This window comes from Tachypleus tridentatus, chromosome 9 (genome assembly GCF_004210375.1).
Source record: "Tachypleus tridentatus isolate NWPU-2018 chromosome 9, ASM421037v1, whole genome shotgun sequence".
In the NCBI taxonomy this organism is placed as follows: domain Eukaryota; kingdom Metazoa; phylum Arthropoda; class Merostomata; order Xiphosura; family Limulidae; genus Tachypleus; species Tachypleus tridentatus.
Genome location: NC_134833.1, coordinates 93663019 through 93683862, shown reverse-complemented (window position 1 = coordinate 93683862; position 20844 = coordinate 93663019). Strand labels below are relative to the sequence as shown.

General features: G+C 33.0%; 1 long non-coding RNA gene across 2 annotated transcripts; it reads right to left on the bottom strand.

Moving 5' to 3' along the window:
* Positions 1-4506: 4506 nt before the first annotated feature.
* Positions 4507-19684, bottom strand: LOC143225783 (uncharacterized). 2 transcript variants are annotated; one of them, XR_013014072.1, is made up of 4 exons: positions 18967-19684; positions 14547-14774; positions 9559-9663; positions 4507-4981 (listed from the first exon to the last, which is right to left on the bottom strand). It is a non-coding gene; the product is annotated as an uncharacterized LOC143225783 (long non-coding RNA). The 2 variants fall into 2 exon arrangements; XR_013014071.1 differs by lacking the exon at positions 4507-4981 and having other exon boundaries at positions 7785-9663.
* Positions 19685-20844: the final 1160 nt, after the last annotated feature.

Below are 20844 nucleotides of genomic sequence, written 5' to 3'. Positions count from 1 at the left end.
AAAATTACATTAAGAGTTAAGTGCGGTCTAATGTATGTCGGTCAATCACGTATAAGTTTTAAAATTAGATGTAAGCGACATAAATCGGCTATAGAAAAAAATGGAAATTAAAGAATCAACTTTAGCTGAACGAACAGTGCTCTTTCACACAGTGTTCATTGCACCAATGTCAAATTAATTAAATGTTTTGAATGATAAATACAAACTAAAATACAATAAAACCATTATAAATGTTAAGAACTCGGAGTCAATTTTGAATGGAGATTCGGGTCCAGCGATTAGAGAAATTTAGTTTTAGAAGTCTATACTTATAAAACAATATATATGTAGGTGGCAGCACTATTTATACTTATTGATTAGTCAAAATTGTTTTGTTTTTGTATTATGCAAAATAAAACAAACAGAAATATATAAATAGTACAAAATAGTTTATCGTTGCTTTCGTCTTCCTAGTAGTGGTAGGACTATGACCCATCAAAACATGTAGAAGTTGTTATGTGAGGCCTGTTGTCTTTAATAAAGATTTTTAACGTATTGCGTAAATTCTAACATTGCCTTACCGGGATTTTAATACAATGTAATGACTTCATTGAAGCATGTAAGAAATTTAAAAACAGTTATAAGTGGTTCATTGAAACAAAGTGAAGTTTTTCTTCAATACGTAGCTCACTAAGTATACGAAAGATAAGGATATATCTGAGTTCATTATAATTTAAATAAGAACGCTATCCATTTATTTTATTATTCTATTGTTTTATTAATGTTATTACACATCTTTCTAGTTTGAGTAAGATAAATATTTATTGGATGGGTAATATCCATGTAAAGTGTTCGTCTTGCAACTTTACTCGGAGATATATGTGTCAAAAGTTCTCTTTTAAATTTGCTCGGTAAAAAGTATGTCATGTGTTCATCTTGAAAGTTTACTCAGTAATAACTGTAGGAAGTGTTCATTATGGAAATGGATACTGTACCTAGTACCTGTATCAAGTGTTAATTTGCTATCTGCGCTAGCAGTGTAAGACTAGAGTGAAGGCAATTAGTCATCACCACACACCACCAACTCTTGGGCTATTCTTTTACCAACGAATAGTTGGATTGACCGTGACATTATAACGCCCCCACGGCTAAAAGGGCGAGTATGTGTGGTGTGATGGGGATTCGAACTCGCAACTGTCAGATTACGAACCGTGCGCCTTAAATACCGGACCATACCGGGCCTTGTATAAAGGATTCGCCTTGAAACAAATAACTTATTGTAGTGCTAATTATTTTAGCTTAAGTTAATTGTTTCCGATTAACAGTTTGTGTTTTGTGTTTTATTTTATAAGTATCGTGCGCGCTTTGAACACTTTATTAATAGCAAATAACGGTTAAAACCGTTTGGAAGATGACTTAAAACAATAAAAATATGTTCATAAACTTATGAAATCTTTTTTACAGCACTATCAAGTTTGAACTACAAGGACGCAGAGTTCTTTGTTAGGCCTTACTAGCTTCTAAAAGGTCGTAAACGTATTTATGTTACAAATAACTTCATTCACACTGCACTCATTTGTAGAAGTGTCAGTTTTTACTATTGTTAACGTAACTAGAAGCTCATGCCTGGCACGTGCTGGAGCGCGTGCTAAGGTGTGGTCACGTAAGATCTCATGCTAGACTTGTAAGTGGCGGTTATCAGAGTCACGTGCTCCTGGTGAATTCCCCGTTGTTTACTCACGGTTGTTTGTTCTGTTTTCCGTAGTTCTCAGTAGTAAATTCAATCACAGCTAATCTGCTTGTTCACAAGGTGTTTTAACGCCTTTACTGTCAGAATATTTGCGGCACGTGCCCCTTTTCCTCTTGTGCCTTGTTTCGTGAGTAAATACTCCTCTCTTGATATATAGTAAAACAAACAAATCCGCTAGAATTACTAAATTAGTTTCACTTACCGGTAACAAAAACATAGTTTGTTCTATTTCCTGTCTCTTTGAAGTACCCGCGAACAATTGTTTTGTTTTTTAGATTTAGGGTGAGTCTGAAATTCTGGTACCAAATAAAACGTTTTATTATCGAAAATATAATTTATTGGTTAAACTTTAAAATTATTCATATACTAGCGCAGGTAGGTACGCTCTTTAACGATTAGTCACTCCAAGAATATTGTTTGTTATATGTATATATATATATTATTTTTTGTGTTGTATTGAAACTATTTCTGATACTGTTCTTGTAAAATTTGGATAACGTTATTTGTTTTTGTGCTTGTTTGATATTCATTACAGACATTCTTTTAGTGGTTCGATTTTTTAATTCGTGTAAATCAGTGTTTCATAGACAGGTTTTTCATGAATGGATGAATGTTCTGAAACTCAGTCTTTCATGTTAAATCACGTGCTTCACAGAGTTTAAGAAAACACGACTTTTTAAGTGGCTACTTTGCAGCACGTGATCGGAGACAAATGACATGTGCGGTGAAATTGATACTTTAATCACTTTTAAAGCTGAAGGGTAACGTAAAGGCACGTGTAACAGTAGTTTCAAACCTGTTATGGACAGGTGTGAGTGTCAGCTCATAAACACAGAACTTAGTCACACCACGATAGTTATGTTCATGTATACTGATAGTTATAATGGTAAAGGTCAACTAGGACAGAAGTAACCGATCTGTGTGTAGTCAGTTTGGAGAGGTTGTGATATTTAGTAAGACTACGAAGCCCATTTTCTTCTTTCTTCTTATTCATCAGGATTCGGTTCTTCTTTAGGGCTAGGAAGGGTTAGGTTCAGCGTTAACCCTTTCCTTCCTCATTTTGTTCACACTGTTATAGAATTCTAGATAATAACCATTGCTAAGTTGTTGCATTACTCGTAGCATGTCAGATTTTGTCCACTGTCCGCAGTTTTTAATTCACATACCCTTTTCGTGTAATTCGTGGGGTAATGTTCATGCTATATTTTCACTAGCTTTACGTATGCGTTACTGCACTATTAGTGCATACTTACAATACAGTTCTGCTTAGCAGTTACACATGCACAAGCATAATTCTATGTTTACATGTAATAGCCAGACAGGGTGATATCTTCTAAATGCAGAAACTAATCAAAAGAGTGCTATCAGACAACATACATGGACGATATGCTAAATCTTATAAAGGTTAGCTAAACATATCTAAAATTTTTTTAAAATAAATTAAAACTATATTTTGCTAATCGAGGTTTTTAGAATTAATTTAGACTATTTCGCCACGGTGTGAAATTTATTATAAATAAGTGAGAGCCTTGTTTGTTTTTTCATAGCAAATCTGACTCTCTGCTGTGTCTACCGAGGAAAACTGAACTGCTGATTTTAACCTTAAATCCAAAGACTTGCCCGATGTTCCACCAGGGGCACAAGTGAAAGGTTTAAAAAGTGTCGTTAAGAAAAATAGTTTCTTTTGATACTCTAAGTGTTACTACTAGCTCTTATTAGTGGCATTAAGTGGCATGATGCTCTAATCGTCGCATCATGCGAAGTGTTTGATATGCATATGTTTCTGATTCGCGGGGGAAAGGTATTTATACAACATTAGTATGTTAATACGTTTTATTTATATTCGTATCTGTAGAACTCTAGTAATCTCAGTACGGATTGTTTATGTTAGTATTTATGCAACACTCGTGTATGTATCAATACGTTTCATTTATATTAACATTTGTGTGTGTTTTTCTTATTGCAAAGCCACATGGGGTTGTCTGCTATGTTTTTCGAAGAGAACCAAATACCTTAGCGCTGTAAATCGGTAGACTTACCGCTGTCCCAGCGAGGGACATTAGTATTTGTACAGCTCTAGTATATCAGTACGTTTTATTTATATTAGTATTTATTTAACACTAGTGTGTATGTATTAATATGTTTCATTTATATTAGCATTTGTATAACCCTATTATGTAAATACGTTTTACTCATATCCGTTTTTATGCAACACTAGTGTGTGTATTAAAACGTTTCGTTTATGTTAGTATTTGTAGAACTTTAGTACGTCAATACCGTTTATATATATATTATAAAATCTAGTTTATTGATATGTTTTATTTATAGAAGTATTTACAGAAAAAGTGCCATTTGAAAGGTTTCTTGAAATAACTATATCGTTTTATAATTAGTTGTAAGGTAGTATTTTACCACAAACGATGGACGCTCACAATTGTAAATTCTCCAATTATAAACATCTTGAAACAAATACAGGTTGTTTCTTTGTTTTTGGATTCCGCGCAAAACTAGACGAGTACTATCTACACTAGCAGTGTAAAACTAGAGGGAAGGCAGCTAGTCATCACCTCGTACCGCCAACTCTTGGGCTACTCTTTCACCAACGAACAGTGGGATTGACCGAAATTTATAACGCCCACACAGCTAATAAAGCACACATGTTTGGTGTGACAAGGATTCATGCCCGTGACCCTCAGGTAATGAGTCGAATGCCCTAACCACCTGGTCATAAGGGGCCAACAAATACAGAAGTTAATATAATCTAGTATATGAATTTCGTTAAAGTTTGTTCCTGGAATTTTGTTTCACTAACGATGCAACTCACACTGTCAGTTTCATTTTCTGATTAAATATTTGTTTAATGAAATTGCTTTTAATGCTCTACTTAATTATTATCGTATTCTAAAACCAGACAGCTAAAATGGGATAGAATTACAGAACAAGGTTCAAAATGTTGTTGATTTTGACGCCAACATAATCAGCTGTTTTGATTTTACATTAATTTGATATTAAGATATTTCCATATCTCATCAGTATTCTGTTCCTGATCAAGATGGATTAGTGACGATGATAGGCTGTTTCAACCGTTTTTGTTGTTGTTTTTTTGTTATAAGAAGGAGTGTAAGTGCTTTTTATGTGTGCATACGGTTTAATGATTACTCTCGGTTGATTAACTTTTAGTCGTCTCTCAAGTAACTCGGTCCAGATGTTGAAGATCGTTTTTAACCGCATCCATCATGTCGCTGATGTACACTAAAGGGAAAATAAACAAAAATTGATGTAATTTTGAACGTTAGAACTAAAAGTAGAAGAAATATGATTATGTGCAACGACGGCAGACAAGGAAATAATATTTTAGAAGTTTAAGCAGTGGCTTTTTTAACAAGCTAGGAAACGTATAGCTTGTTAAGTAGAGCCGTTCTCTACAAAATTATAACTTTACTGTTTAAAACAAAAAACATTTGTTGAAATCGAATACTTTCCCTTAATCGTTAAAAAAATATTTTTTTTGTTGCCGCTGTAAGATGGTAAAAATAATAAATATGACCTTTCTGTAGTGGATTTTTCTTTCGTTTTTTATCAGGTCAAATAAAGGTTTTCATATTATGCTTAACTTTGTCCCTTCGATTCTCGTTAGCCATTATGTTCTGATTCCTTCTTTGAATCAACAGAAGACTCTATCCAGCTCCAGTAAAGCGATTAAGCCTAGAAATTTCTTGCACAGGTAACAAAGGTTCTTTGATTGCTCTTCAAAATTAGGATTTAACACCTAGAACTAAGCTTGGGTTGTTGTTACTTGATCTTTACGAAGCAAACTAGATGGGTGGAAAATATCACCAAAAAATGAAAACTACAAGGTGAAAAAATTAAAATACACCTTCGCTTTACTTTAAAACGGAGTTAAATACAAAATAAAGTTTATCATTTGAGCATAAACATTAACAAATGTTGTATTTTTATGCTTATATATAAATATATACTAATGTATAACGTATCCTTATAAAGGATTATATGCAAATACACATGTGTATCTATATTTATACGTATAGAAAGAAACAATAAATAGTTTTATATATATATATATATACACACACACGCAAAAATAATTTTGATATAATTTGCACAAATTATGATATCATTTAAGATTTAATTACACGTAATATCAGAATATGAAATACGTTTGTTTCTCGAAACCAGTTGTTTATTTTAAAACATTGCAAAATGAGGATAATTACAACAGTTTACGAATTTGAACATTATATTACACATACTGCTCTAATGTTCAAAGGCAGGTACTTTGGTTTGTTTGTCTAGTTTGTTTTGGGAATTAACGCAAATCTTCGCAACATTTAACCTGCGCATAGTCAATAATACCAACCCAGCTGGTCAATAACATCGAGGCAGCTCGTCAATAACACCAAGTCAACTAGTCAGTAACATCGAGGCAGCTCGTCAATAACACCAAGTCAACTAGTCAATAACACCGAGGCAGTTAGTCAATAACGTCTGCTGCAAACACTTTGTTTACTCTAATCGCAAAGTGGGACTTCACCGTCATTGCTATAACGCAAAGAGGAAGGCGATTTAACACCAACAAAAACCACGAACCTTTAAATTCACAGATGGTACGCTAACCACTAGGTTACGCCCGGCTCCGGATACTCTTTCCAACATCTACAATAAAATCTGCGGTGCTTTGAATGTCTCTATAGCTCTCTAGTGCTCGTGGTCTGAGGGTATGTAACACCTCGTGCGAAATCTCTAATGTTCTTTGTTTCTTTATACTACTATAGTGTTCAAATACACTGATGCAAAACAATTGCTTTGTAATGTGTAGTGTGATGATACAGAACAGTTGTTTTCACGAAAAACTGTGAAAATTAAACGGTTTCAACTGTTAAGTGAATCATTCTTCTCTTGTTTGAAATCTTATAAAGCGTGTTGCAGCTCATAAAATATTCTACCCGGGTTTCATATTTCTGGTTGATTACAAGCTTTATAAAAGTGTAAATTTTTGTGCAGCTTTCCACTCGCGAATTTTATATTGCATTATAGAAAATTATTAAATAATGTTTTCTATTTATGTGAATCCGTACATTGAAATTTTTGTAGTGAATAAACTCATTCAATAAACAACTAACGACATGTTCAGATACCAAACATTTTTCTGTTTCTGTATAAGAAATCGATACTACGGTAAGAAGATTTTTTCTTTTAGTTTGTTTATTTACTTAATAATCTTAGCGCAAAACTGCACAAACAATTTAGGCTCTCTGCTCATAGCTATTACTAATTTGCTTCTTCGTATAAATGAAAAACATGTTTGAACGCTAAACAATGTCTTGTTTAAAGAAATGAAAGCATTGTTTCAATAATAAACAACATTTTCCACGTAAACGAATTAGATTATTAAATATTAAATGTTTTCCTATTCGTGTAAAATAGCAAACATTTTCCTTTTAAAATAAACAAGTGTTATAGTAACACAATTTTCTGTTGATATGACAATAACCATTGCTTAAGTACGAAACATCTTGTTTATACACTAAAAACCAGTAACGTTAACAGGAAACCAGTGTTATAATAATACACATTTTTCGTTACAATTTGATAAACTGGTTTTAGTATTAAACTCTTGGTTCTCTCAACAAATAGACTGATGCTTAAATGTAAAGAATGTTACTGTTGCTGAGTTTAAAAAGTGAAAGTACAGTAAATAATAGTTGTGTTGAACAGAACACTTGAAATAACTTGTAGTCTACAGTCAATGTGATATTGTTATGGTTAAGGGAATAGTCACAATTTCATATAAGTGATGTGTGTTTAACAAGAATGTGTCTGATATCCATATGTTGATTTAAACCTATATAAAAACAAATCTATAACATCTATAACAACATGAAAGTCGAATATATACTGACATTTTAAAGTTAAATAAGTACTCTGTTGTGGTTTTTAAGTTTTGAGACGATTTGTTTTCCTTTTGTATTTCGTAATTAAAAATGTGATTTTGATCTGCTATTTGATATCTATTAAAATATAATTCAAGCAAAACTTTCTGCATTACAAACCACGCATTTATAAGCAGAAAAAAATATACAATTCTGATCCTTGTGTACTTTTTTAATCACTGAAAATTAATTTTTCTCGCTAACACGAGTACAAGAGCTACAACAATTACTAAAGTTTTTCAGCCTGTTTCCTTTGTTTCTCGTCATTTACTGTCTAGTAAATCCACGACATTTAGGAATTATTAAGCTTTATCGTGCGGTTTGCAAATCTTACATCTTTCGGCAACTAATAACCACTTTCAAACTCTAGCGATAGTTTTATGTCCCTTTGCACATAAACAGTATGGTAGTAGTCCAGTGCTTTAACATGGTTTCTTCTTTATTTTTTGCTGGATCTAAGTTCTAAGAAAACCACATATTGAGTAGTAGAATAACACATATAAAATGAGTTTTGCACGTAAAAAGAAAGCCATTTTTAACATAGTTATTTCCATTTAAAATGGACGTGCAAACATTTACTAATGTGATTATCACATTTAATGCCAAACTATCGCCAACAGCACTGATGTAGGGTGGTACCTGGTAAATCCATTTAATAAGATATTTTAAACACCAGCATAGAGTGGATATTTATCTGGTTCTCTCTTTTATCAGGCAGGTGGCAGCAGTGTTTATGTAGGGATGGCCTGGAATGTTCGTTGAAATATTATTTTAAATATCTCCTCAACAGGTCATCAGAACTGCGCAATCTACACAGTGTTTCCTTTTATAACAGTATCTATATAACAACTGAGTCACAAGTTATGACAATTTCTGTAAGTATCACATAATAAAAAGTTTGAATTTCTTGTTCTTCTTTCTGTTGTTTTTTTTTTCTATTATGTGACAACTCAAAACCAAAACAATTGTATCAAACAGTTTCACACGAATAATGCAGTTTCGAATGGATTATCTGCTTTTTTTTAAGTATTATTAACTTGTTGTAATTTTTTTAAAAAATCGTAATTCTACTGTAAATGATATTATCATCAACCCTGAAGGCATTTTAAATATATTTTACGGAAATTTGATTTTCCTTTTAAGCACAGGGTGAAACAGGAATTACCAACCAGTAATAAATAAACATTAAATATTGCAGTTGGAACATTATTGTATATAGAACTTGGTTATTAATAAGCCTACCAACGTCTACTGAAACACTGAAAACAACAACAAACAATTATAGAATTATTCACAAGCTAAAATAAACTGTTCATTGTAATTCTATTAATGGTTAATAATACACAACACTAAACGTCTAATGTCAGAAATACGCACGGTTAAACAACTAGTGACCTTGATAGCGATCAACAGCATACAAATATAAATTACTAGTGCCATTAATGACATTCAGCAATGCAACAAATAACAACACTGGATTATAGACGTATACTATCTTTACACGAACAAAACTGTATTTATATTTTGTGTGCTGTAAACTATGTGAATCTTAATGGCAAACTGGTGATGGAAGACGATGTTTTCTAAGTAACAATCTAGCCTATGTCTGCACTTAGTTCAATTAAACTTTATTGTGTATAATGTTTGAAATGATATGTTAATATCATTTTAATTAATATTATTTTCTGAATAATTATTATTGATTTAATACGTAGATTTAGAATTAACCTGCGTATTTTAAATTTATAAATATATGGAAGAGTTGGAGTCTTTTATTATTGATTTTCCAAATTTAAAATTATAGCATGAGGTAAGACTGAAGCGAAATAAAGTTTTAAATATTTTTAACAGAATGAGTATAAATGTTCCTTTATTTACCTTATCTAATAAAATATATATGTCCACTCCTGTTGTTTTGTTCCAGGTCTGGGCATTAACACTTGCAGCGTAGAGCTAATGTATCACAAGTCACAAATTCAGGGTCTGGCAAAACAATTAAAAGTAATCCAAGTTCACATTTCTTTCTTCTCGACATGACTTATATATATATATATTGTAATCTATTTTAATTCCAGTAAGACATTTTGTGTAGTTTTACCTAATATTTTAGACAATGATAAACAACGGTGATTTGAATCAGCTCGCTTTATCAATTCGTTAATATACACATTAGTGAATTTCTAAACCTTATGATGGTTACTTATCATCACGAATTTCCATAATATATGCTGAAAGTAAAATATTCTCGTTAACGGAGACGTGAATTTTTGTGGCAAATGTAAAGAATCGAAATGTTTATCATTCATGTGGGTGATGAATGTTGAGTTCGAAAAAATTATTTAGCGAGACTCTAAGTATGCAATTAATTAAGTCATATTCGAAAACGGTTTCTGCAGCAATTGAAAAAGTGTGCAACTAAATGTCTTAAACGGTTTCAACATTATTACATTCATACATTATGACTCTATACAGTAGTGTAAGAAGAAACTGTAAAGTTCGGGGTGCTTGGTTAGTTGCCCCCCAGTGGCTCAGCGGTGTGTCTGCGGACTTACAATGCTAAAAACCGGGTTTCGATACCCGTGGTGGGCAGAGCACAGATAGCCCATTGTGTAGTTTTGTGCTTAATTCAAAACAAAAACAACAACAACAGCTTGGTTAGACATGCAGATTTTACAAAGGGAGATGGAAAGTACAAGGAATTGCTTTTAGCAACTCAGGTGCTGCCAACAGCAGTTTAATCTATAGAGGTCTGAGGGCATTTCTTCACAAAATTAATATAATATATAAGTCAAATATATCAAAGTAGGGATGCTACATCCTATCTATTAACGATGTTCGTCCAATAGAGCATTCCCTAATATTGTACAAATTATACTTTACTCTTTTTGTTTTCTATAGACAGAACAACACAATAAGTTCTTTTGTTGCCTTGTATGTACACGTTTAGTTTCTGTTTACACAGATAAACCTGTTCATAAATCAAATTCAGTTCTATATCTGATTAGTGCTGCTCTCTACACAGTTGCCTAGACAACGAGCCAATGCTGTTTCCGATCTACTTTTCATCCAATCAGAACACTGTTTATTTTAGGATCTACGGCTCTGTAGTACCCAACAGGTTTTCCAACCTTTGTTTTTTAGCATTTTGTGCGCAATATTAATTTATTCTGGCAAATCATTTTAATATTCTGTACGATTAGTGACTATTTAATCTTTTTTAAATCTTCAAATGAAAGATCACAACCTTTTTTCACTAGCCCTTAGTTTCGTGGGTCTGGAGAAAGAAACGACGAGAGCCATTAAAGTCCAATTCAATTAACGTTTAGAAAACATTCTCAAGAACCTTTCGCTTCACAAAACTTACACATTGCACGTGCAGACTGACTTTAAATACGCCATTAGCTTCAAGCCTTTTATCCTTTCCTCGTTATATGTAATGCTCTTCCTGGTATCTCTTAATTTCGCTAGATAATAAGCAAAAAAAATAAAAATCACTCGCTAGATGGCGACTGTGTATTAAATTTGATGAAACTATAGGAAAATGACCAGTTTAACTGCTCCTAACAACAAATTCATGCAGTGCTACTGTTACTATCATACTATATCAAGTACAGCAAAAATGTAGTTGTTACTATACACGCTTCCATAGCGACGCTTATAATTAACTCACTGTACGTCAAATGGCCCCAAAACTAATTAGTAACATTAGGTTTCCGTGATAAACAGGATGGTTTGATATTAGAGATTAAATTTATATAACACAGCAGTATCTTTATGAATTTATATGAACCAAGACCTAAGAGCTTAGAAAGCACATAAATATATACGTCCAGGTTTAGTAGCAAGTTAAAGTACATTATATACGTGTGTGTGTGTATAGATATATTGAGAAAAACTACTGTTCGTGTAATTTTACAAAAACAGTTAGTATACACTTTATAATAATTCAAACAAACGACCCCGTCACCCACTAACTTTCTGATTAATAGTAAATTATTTTAATATAGATTTATTTCAGTCTTTGATGCATACGCAATTTGAGCCTCAATGCTCGACTTTCAACATTCTTGACTTCAATACAAAAGTTCCTACTTCTAACAAAACTAAAGAGAAACTCTAAATAATGTACATAACTAATCAGCAACATGAAGTGCAATAGATCCTGTTTCAAACTCCAACTGATTTCCCATCAGGCATGAAAGCCTAGTTTTTTTTTCGTAATTAAATCTAACATATAACATTTATGCTTCATTATATACATAAAAATATAACATCATTCAAACATACCACAAAATAGAATACGCAATGATAAACATTCTCATACATCATACACTTACAGCAGAACATGTGATTTATGATAATTTCTTAATATTCCTAGGTAAAGAAACGAGCGTTCGAAGGCAAGTGTTTTAAGAATAAACGAAACACCGAATGAAAAGAAAATACCCACATATTTGTGTAAAAAAAAATATATATATATACAAATTTCATTTAACCTTAATCTTATAGCTGTTCACCTTTGGTGTAGCTCATAACTTCATTCAGCTCATAAAGGATATTAAGTAAATGCTAGTCATGCGCAAGAAAAAAATGAAAAAAATCCTGAAAATACTTGAGTAAAATTTTTTTATTATTATTATAGATGCATAAAACTTGCCACAACCTTAAGCAAATCACAACAAAGTTATATTTGCTAACGGTTGAATATTCGTTAAGATTTGTCAGAAATTTTAAGGTAATATATAAACATTCTTTATTGTGTGTAGCTCACGTTTCGCTGTAAATTTGACTGTGTGTGGCTCTGTTTCTGTCTCCAAACGCTGAACAAGCTCTGTTGAATAGCGAACAAAGACTGTGAATTTTAAGGTTCGTGGCTCGATTCCCATTGTCACAAAAAAAGATATCTGCGCTTTAGAATGCTGGTTGCGCTATAATAGACAGTTAAGTATCTATACTCGATAAAACAAGAATATCCGAAGGTAATACCAAAGAATATAACTAAAGAATATAAAATAATCTTTAACAAGTTTCAGTTTCCTTGTTCTTCTCTGGGAAACTAAATTCAATGTGAGAAACGCACAAGTGACCGACTGCTTGATAATGCAAACTATGTTCGCAGGAGTCGAAAAACTGAGCTTCAATAGTGCGCAGAAGTATAAGTAACTATTGGAGTTCGATACTACCATTGGCGAGGGATGTTTAGATTCTTTATCATAGAATCTTCAGGCAAAGCTACAATAGCCGTAAAGTAATAGGCGAGAGGGAAGACAGCTAGTTCGCAAAGCTTTCACCTCCCCTTCCTGAGTTACTTTTATCTGAAGCCCGGCATGGCCAAGTGTGTCAAGGCGTTTGACTCGTAATCCGAGGGTCGTGGGTTAGAATCCCAGTCGCACCAAACATGCTTGCCCTTTCAGTCGTGGGGGCGTTATAATGTGACGGCCAATCCCACTATTCATTGGTAAAAGAGTAGCCCAAGAGTTGGCGGTGGATGGTGATGACTAGTTGCCTTTCCTCTAGCCTTACACTGCTAAATTAGGGACGGCTAGCGCAGATAGCCCTCAAGTAGCTTTGCGCGAAATTCAAAACAAAAACAAACTTTTATCTTTATGATTATTGGGGGTTTAGTCATCATTATTAAAAAGCACCTGCTTTCCCAAAGCACTCGCGGGTTCGAATCCCCGTCACAACAAACATGCTCGCCCGTTCAACCGTAGGGGCGTTATAAGTGACGGTCAATCCCACTATTCGTTGGTGAAAGAGTAGCACAAGAGTTGGCGGGTGGGTGGTGATGACTAGAGGGACGGCTAGCGCAGATAGCCCTCGAGTAGCTTTGCGCGAAATTCATAACAAACCAAACCAAATCCCAAAGCACGAGGTCAAAGAGAACCTGATCCTTCAGGGTACGAACATATCATACCCAAACACCGAGAGAGAGAGAAAGCACGAGTCGTATTTTTGCGGGAATACGGTATGAAGTATGTACCTTCATCTTCACAGTCGGGCAGGCTTAAATGCTTGGTTACATCTGGTAGAGACCATGACTGTAAAAGTAGTGACATTTTTTTCTTCCTAATTTTGTAAAGCAACCAAATTACCAGCGAGAATTCATGAATGGAAAGGTGTATACGCATTTTCTTTGAATCATAACACACTTGTAGAATGAAATACATTATGTAGACGTTTGTTTCAAGGGGTAAAAATCACATGATAATATATCCCAACTTTAATACCTATTGTCGGCACATAAATATATTGATTTCGTTCTTAAATAAGTTGTTTCACTTCATACATACTTACAAACACACAAGTATTAATTACACTTACGTTTCGCTGTACTTACATATCAAAGTAAATCTCTGCAGTTAGAGAACGTTTATTAATTGTATATCTACTGTTTACTTTGTTTCTTCAAATATTTTATATAATATTGTCACAGCACATGTGTTACATAATACACGTCTTGCACTTCATCTGTTGTATAATACGCGGGTTATTGTGCGTCTGTTGTTTAATACATGTTCTACATCACATCAGCTGTTCAATATTCATATTTAGGTCTCACACATAGTTTTCACTTCACTAAATGTTGAAAATTACTTTAATGCTATTTTGTACTTATCAGTTACTTAAACTTTTTACATTAAGGTATATAAGAGTTTTGTGTCAGCCAGTATATCGATTCTATACATATATATATATAGAAATATAAAAGTTGAATATTATTAATGTTGTCGTCTATCTCTTTGTTACATGCGTTATTCTAAATCAAGATTAGTAAAACAAAATCATTGTATTGTCACAACTCAATTTTACACGTGATATGTACAGGTTTGAACCGAACACGTGTCGGAACTTATAAAACTGACCTAAATTAAAAATGTAAGGCTAAAATTTGATCCAGCAGTAACACTGAAAGTAAAATCTTCCATCACTGACGTGTTCACAGGACCTCTTCCGCATCTATTTGACTTCATCCTTACAGCTGTGTCACTTCCGTTTCCGCTTCGGATGTCCGTTTTCGAACATTCTTTGATTTCCGTAGTAGAGCATATGGCCAGCTTTCGACACGACCAATTATACTTTCAACAACATGGCTGAAGTAAGAAAAAACACCAGATATAGTATGATTTGTCTCTAATAAAGAGGAAGTTTTTACTTAAAACCAACTTCTTACAGTTACAATAGCAGTGTTCTATACAGAATTAACAAACGTTTATTCTAAGTGTTTTAAAGTATATTACAATCCATTTTTTCGATATTGTTTATATAAGTCCCATTTCTAGTCTTGTAGAATGTTGTACAATTGATCTCTTTTTCAACGGCTCAAACAAATGAAGTAACAAAAATCGTTGCCAGGTATAACCCTTAAAAATGATTTTGTAAACCACTTCTATCAACTACTTTCACGTGCTTGATTACAGAAATTCAGCTTGAGAAGACGTGAAAGTTTCTTGTATGTAAGTTGAAGTTGCCGATTCCTGACCATAGTTAACAAATGTGTGAAACACTTAACGTACTTCTGATATTAAGTTTTCCTTCACTGTGTTGTTGTTGTTTTGAAATAAGCACAAAGCTACTCAATGGGCTATCTGTGCTCTGCCCACCACAGGTATCGAAACCCGGTTTTTAGCGTTGTAAGTCCGCAGACATAACGCGGAGCTACTGAGGGGCCCTTCACTGTGTAAAGTTTTAGTGTTGAACTTCTCACAGTTTGTAGACATAAAGTAATGAGATCTTAACACCGTATGAACTTTTAATTTTCAATTAAATAGATCAAACAAACATCCGAGTCCTTCACTTGTACTATAACGTGTTTGTTCAAGTTACAAAATATACGTTAAAAATCACTACATGTTTCGATGGAAATAATTCTACCGCCTTCAGGAGAATAAATCCTAAAGTGCACATAAAGCTTCTTCTAAACCAATGCACGTGTGTAATTAGCATGTTTTCAATGGCGCCATTTAACAACAACAATTTCCAAAACTTTACTTCCATAACTCCTAGGATTAAATCTCTATTTGCATTGACCTTGTTTTTAACAATTTCTAAGGAATCGGTTATGTTTAGTTCATCCTTTTCCATTACCTATTTAGTTATTTTTGTATTATCCTAATGAAAACATATATAGAATTCGCGACATTTCTAGTCAAAGCTAATTCATCAGTTTTTAATTTATTCACAGCATTTTTATCTTCTTTTATTCTAGATTTTAAATTCTTACTTGTTTGTCCAATATACCTTAAACCACAAATACATGAAATTGTATATGTTCCACATTTAATCCTCAATTTAGTTTTATCTTTCAAACTATTAATTGAGGAGTAAATGTTACTTGGTAATTCATATTTTACCTAAATACCTTACATTACATACTCTGTTTGATCACTGAGGCAAACATATTCTATCTCTACTTCCCTTTTTGTTATCTGAAGTTTAGTACATCTCGAAATTTGAAATTTGTTAAAACATTTACTATAAATTCTATTTATGATTTTAGGTTGCTGCCCTCTGTCAACTGTAACCTGTTTTAAGTACGATAATTCTAACATCAGACATTCATCATATGAAGAAACATTAATAGTCCTGTAAAGAGAAGACAAACATGAGCACATTTTTGTGACCATGTGTGCAATCTCGTTTAATTAATTTTATTTAAAATGTTTTTCACAATAATTGCATGTTTTACGTAGTCAACTTTTATGAGCTCTACACGCTATGTAAATTTTAATAGTGAGCTCCTCATACTTTATAAACTGTTTTTCTAAGTAACATCTATTCATCTTTGAAAATACCCAATACAGAAATGAGTCCTATACATTACATGTCCAAGGACCATAAGTTTGTGTTTGTATATAAATTTATTGTTTGATCTACTTTGAGATGTTTGAGGTATCATGTAATCATATAGGCAGTAATTACTGATCCTTCTATAAAATATAAGCTTAATCAGAAATTATTTAATTTTAAATGATAGGTGAGTTTAAAATTCGTTTAATTGAATTAAAAATAAACATATTTAGCGAAATTGAAAAATCAACAGAATTTGAACTTATAACGGTATTCTATCTTTTAAAAACAACTATTACTATAATTCTACACAATGGGCAAAACCATTATAAAACAACACTTTCATCATTCCTGTCTTTTTGTTTACTGACACCAGAATTTTTACTTCAGATAAATAGGCATTAGTTCTTAAATGTTTTAAATATATTGACGTATTTGCCTTCTGATTTCTTGGACTTTTGGGTTTAAAAGTGAAACCTTATAATATATTCTATTCTAAAGTATGCAATAAATTAACATTAAAATGAAAGAAAGTGATAAGATTTTTAGAAGTAATTCACTGTTGTACATATAATTATTTCGTCAATAATATTTCTCGATCCTCCATAATGGTAGCTTTAACGTTGGTTATATCTCAGATAAACTTGAACCACAATGATATGGTTTATTACCACTCTCTTATCACCCTGACAACATTATGACTCTACAGTCTCTAGCTTTTCTCTATCTGTATTGTACTCTACCCTCGCTAAGCTGCAAGTCTACAGTTCAGTCCTTCTCCAATTCGCGTTAAATAAAATCAATTTCTTCTCTTTAAGTGTACATGGAAAGACCTGCTTTAAGAACGTTCATAATGACCTTCCCTCCTGGGAATGTAGAACAAGAAAATACATATATTCATAAAAAAACTCCAACAACACTCTAACATGATGGATATTTGGAGTTCTTTGTTCCGTTGGCATGTCGTGAAAAATGTACGGACATGTGACATATGTAGAAATGTGTTACTAGCACCAAAGAATTGTCATAACGGATGACGCTGTGACTCGATTTCGTTCCGACAAGAATATCTTTTTTTTTTTATCGCTTGAGTGATGACCTAAACTCCCCGTTCTCAGCAAGAGGAAAGCATTTTAAAACAAGGTTTCGTAACAATTTTAATTTTATTCAGCAAGAGGGTCCACTCATTCCTCTCTCTACACTTTCTTAACACAAATGGTATTTCTCAAGACCCTGATAATATTTGTAACACTTTTCTATTTATTACATTTCAATGTTAAAAAATTACATACTTCTGATAATAAGTGTTCTTTCGTTATGTAAACCTTCAGTGGTGAGCTCCTCACACTTTGTAAATGTTAAGTGGTGAGCTACTGACACTTTGTAAGCTTCTTGCAATTTGTAAGTTTTTAGTCATTAGTTTTTCTTACCTGTTTATATTAGACCAAACGAGCTTAGGTGAAAATAAAAAAAAAACTTCATATAAAACAGGCTAGTTGCTCATATGAAACTAAATATAATTACTGAACAATTTAAACTAATTACATAGATCCAAACTAAACATAGCTTCTGATCAAAGCAGGCTAACTACATAAATAAAAACTACAACTAACATATGATTAAAGTTTGCCAAAAATAACATACAAAATTATGCAGTAATTTTAGTAGATGGATTAACTAGGAGTATGTAATATTGTAAAACAATTCACAAAAATAACATATTTTATAAAGATTAAAACTCCATGTTCATCAGTTGGTTACTTTTGTCGTTATCAATATTTTCGGTCATAATCACATTAGTACCACATAAGGTGTGTTAAAATATTTTCAGTTTTTTTTAATAAGTACATTAAGCAATATATTCACATTGAGAAGCCTGGCGTCAACTGTCTATTGCAGCACCACTTGACCCATAGATAGCTATAATCTCATTATTGCTTCATAAGGTGCTGCAAGATTGGCAGATACAATTTAGCCCCAAATTATATCAATACAGAATAACATTCAAAAGTATAAATAATAACTAAGAATTAAATAAAAGTGAATAAACGTATGTCATGTATGTACACTAAACGTTATAGTCAATAATAACAATGAAAGTAACTTTAAAGCTAGAGTGGACTACACTCACCACACATGCAACAACTTGCTTCATGTCTTTACAAAGGTTTGTTTTAACATTTATATCAATCAACTTTTCTTAACTGTTTTCTAGTTAAATCATGGAATGCAATTTTAATTTCTTTGTAGGTTCCTTTATTTTTAAGTTTTGTAAATATATATTTTGTTAACTGTAATTCACTTGCGTTGGAATACGTCTTTTGTGATTTCTTCTGTCAACTTAGTGACTTTGCACATCTTGAGTATTCAACATGCTTTATTTCAAAATCTATAAATTTTGATAATTAAGTCGTAAAGTAAAATATATATATATATATATTACAAAAGTCTACGAAAACTCAAATATCAGGAATATCTTCTGAGAAAGCTTCTTACCCAACCCTAACGATTATTTAGTTTACTGCAGACACTAATTCGATTTGGTCAAAGCAAGAGTTCGTCAACAAAAGTCTGCTTGGATTTACTTTCACCATAAAAAAATAATAAGTCAGGCAGCTAACGATCGCATCACGAACAGGACTCGAATAGTTGAAGAACGACTGGATACATCAATTTAGATATACAATAGATTGTCTAGCTAAGCTAGCGTGATCCTCCCTTCTATAGCCTATTGGTCTTAAACTGACTGCTTATTTTATTACCAGGATCGTAGTTTTATCCACCCCAAAAAAGTAGGGTAAAGCTTCACCAAAAGAATCATCGTCAATTTCATAGCCACGCGCACGAACGCGCCCAAGAACGCGACGTCGTCTGTGTACATTCATTCTTTCCATTGTCGTGGAATCACCTAATCGCGTTACGTTCGCTACAACAGTCGGCTACCTCCCTTGGCGAAGACAAAGTTTTTGATCGAGTCTCATACTGGGAAACGTCCCAATCAGTGAAGCTCCCACTGATACTACATGGAGTTCCTCTTGAAACAGCAATTCCTCACGGTTCACCACACCGTTCCAGAAACACACAGATACATGAGTGACTGAATATAGAGATCATTAAGACACATAGAGACAGTGTACACTAGCGGCCCCACAATAAGATTTACTTGATTATTTCATTATTTCATCTTTATTCTACTGCAGGAAGCTAAAAGCTGTCCCAGTCAATTTGTTTTTTTAGCAAATATGACGTAATAGTAACGTCACAAGCAACATTTGTTTATTACAATGTTAAGTACACTTTCAACTAAAATATGTTCCAAAAATAATTATTAGAACGTAATTAATTACCAAAGAAATCGACGTTCTGCACTGCATTTGACTGTCACAAATCTCAGCTTTGACACTACTTTATAACAATGACAGATACAGTAAAAAATGTCGAACATGGTATTTGGTAGCTAGTGGAAGTTTAGGATATCCCAGAACACTAGATATGCTATTAATCGAGTAACTATTTTTCCTTTTCCTACAAACATATATATATTATCAAAAAAGCATGTGGTTAAATGAGCTTATAAATACCACAACACTAGAAACTATAAAATAAATAAGATATGTTATAACTGAAGAACAAAACGACGTAGTTGAAGAATACGGATTGAAGACGGAAACTTAAGTACCAAACCATAGTAAATAGGACAAGTTATTTTGCTTAATTCGGATGATAAACTATTGAACAATAGGTTTAGTGCTCGGACTGCGCCCTGGGCAATTGCCCCACCCCTTATTTTAGCTACGCCTCTGCATTAGAGTCTCATGATGGTGCGATGGTTTGTTTAACGCTTTGAAAAAAAAAAGAAGATAATTTTGAGTTTTCCTTTAAGAAGCGTAGTTATGTTAAATAGACTGCTAAATGAGCTTCAGCTTCCTATTATAGAAACACTTGACCTGAAAACGAAACACTTATGAAACGTTTTTTTCACATTCGAGCTGTATAAATATATTGTATAATCAACACTATATTTCTACAAATGTTTCTCTGGTAGATGCTGCGTATTTCGCAGTCTACATATGGTGGAGTCTTGATCTTTAAGAAAGTGTTCTGGATTTGGAAACCACACTTAGCTTGATTTGGTTTATTTTGAGTTTCGCGCAAGACTACACAAGAGCTATCTCCGTTAGCCGTCCCCAATTTAGCTGAGTAAAACTAGAAGAAAGGTGCCTAGTCATCACCATCCACATCCAACTTTTAGAATAATTCTTCACCAACGAATAGTGAGATTGACCTATACTTTATAACGCCCCCACAGCTAAAAGGACGAGCATGTTTGGTGAACGAGGACTCGAACCCGCGACCTTCAGATTACGATTCAAA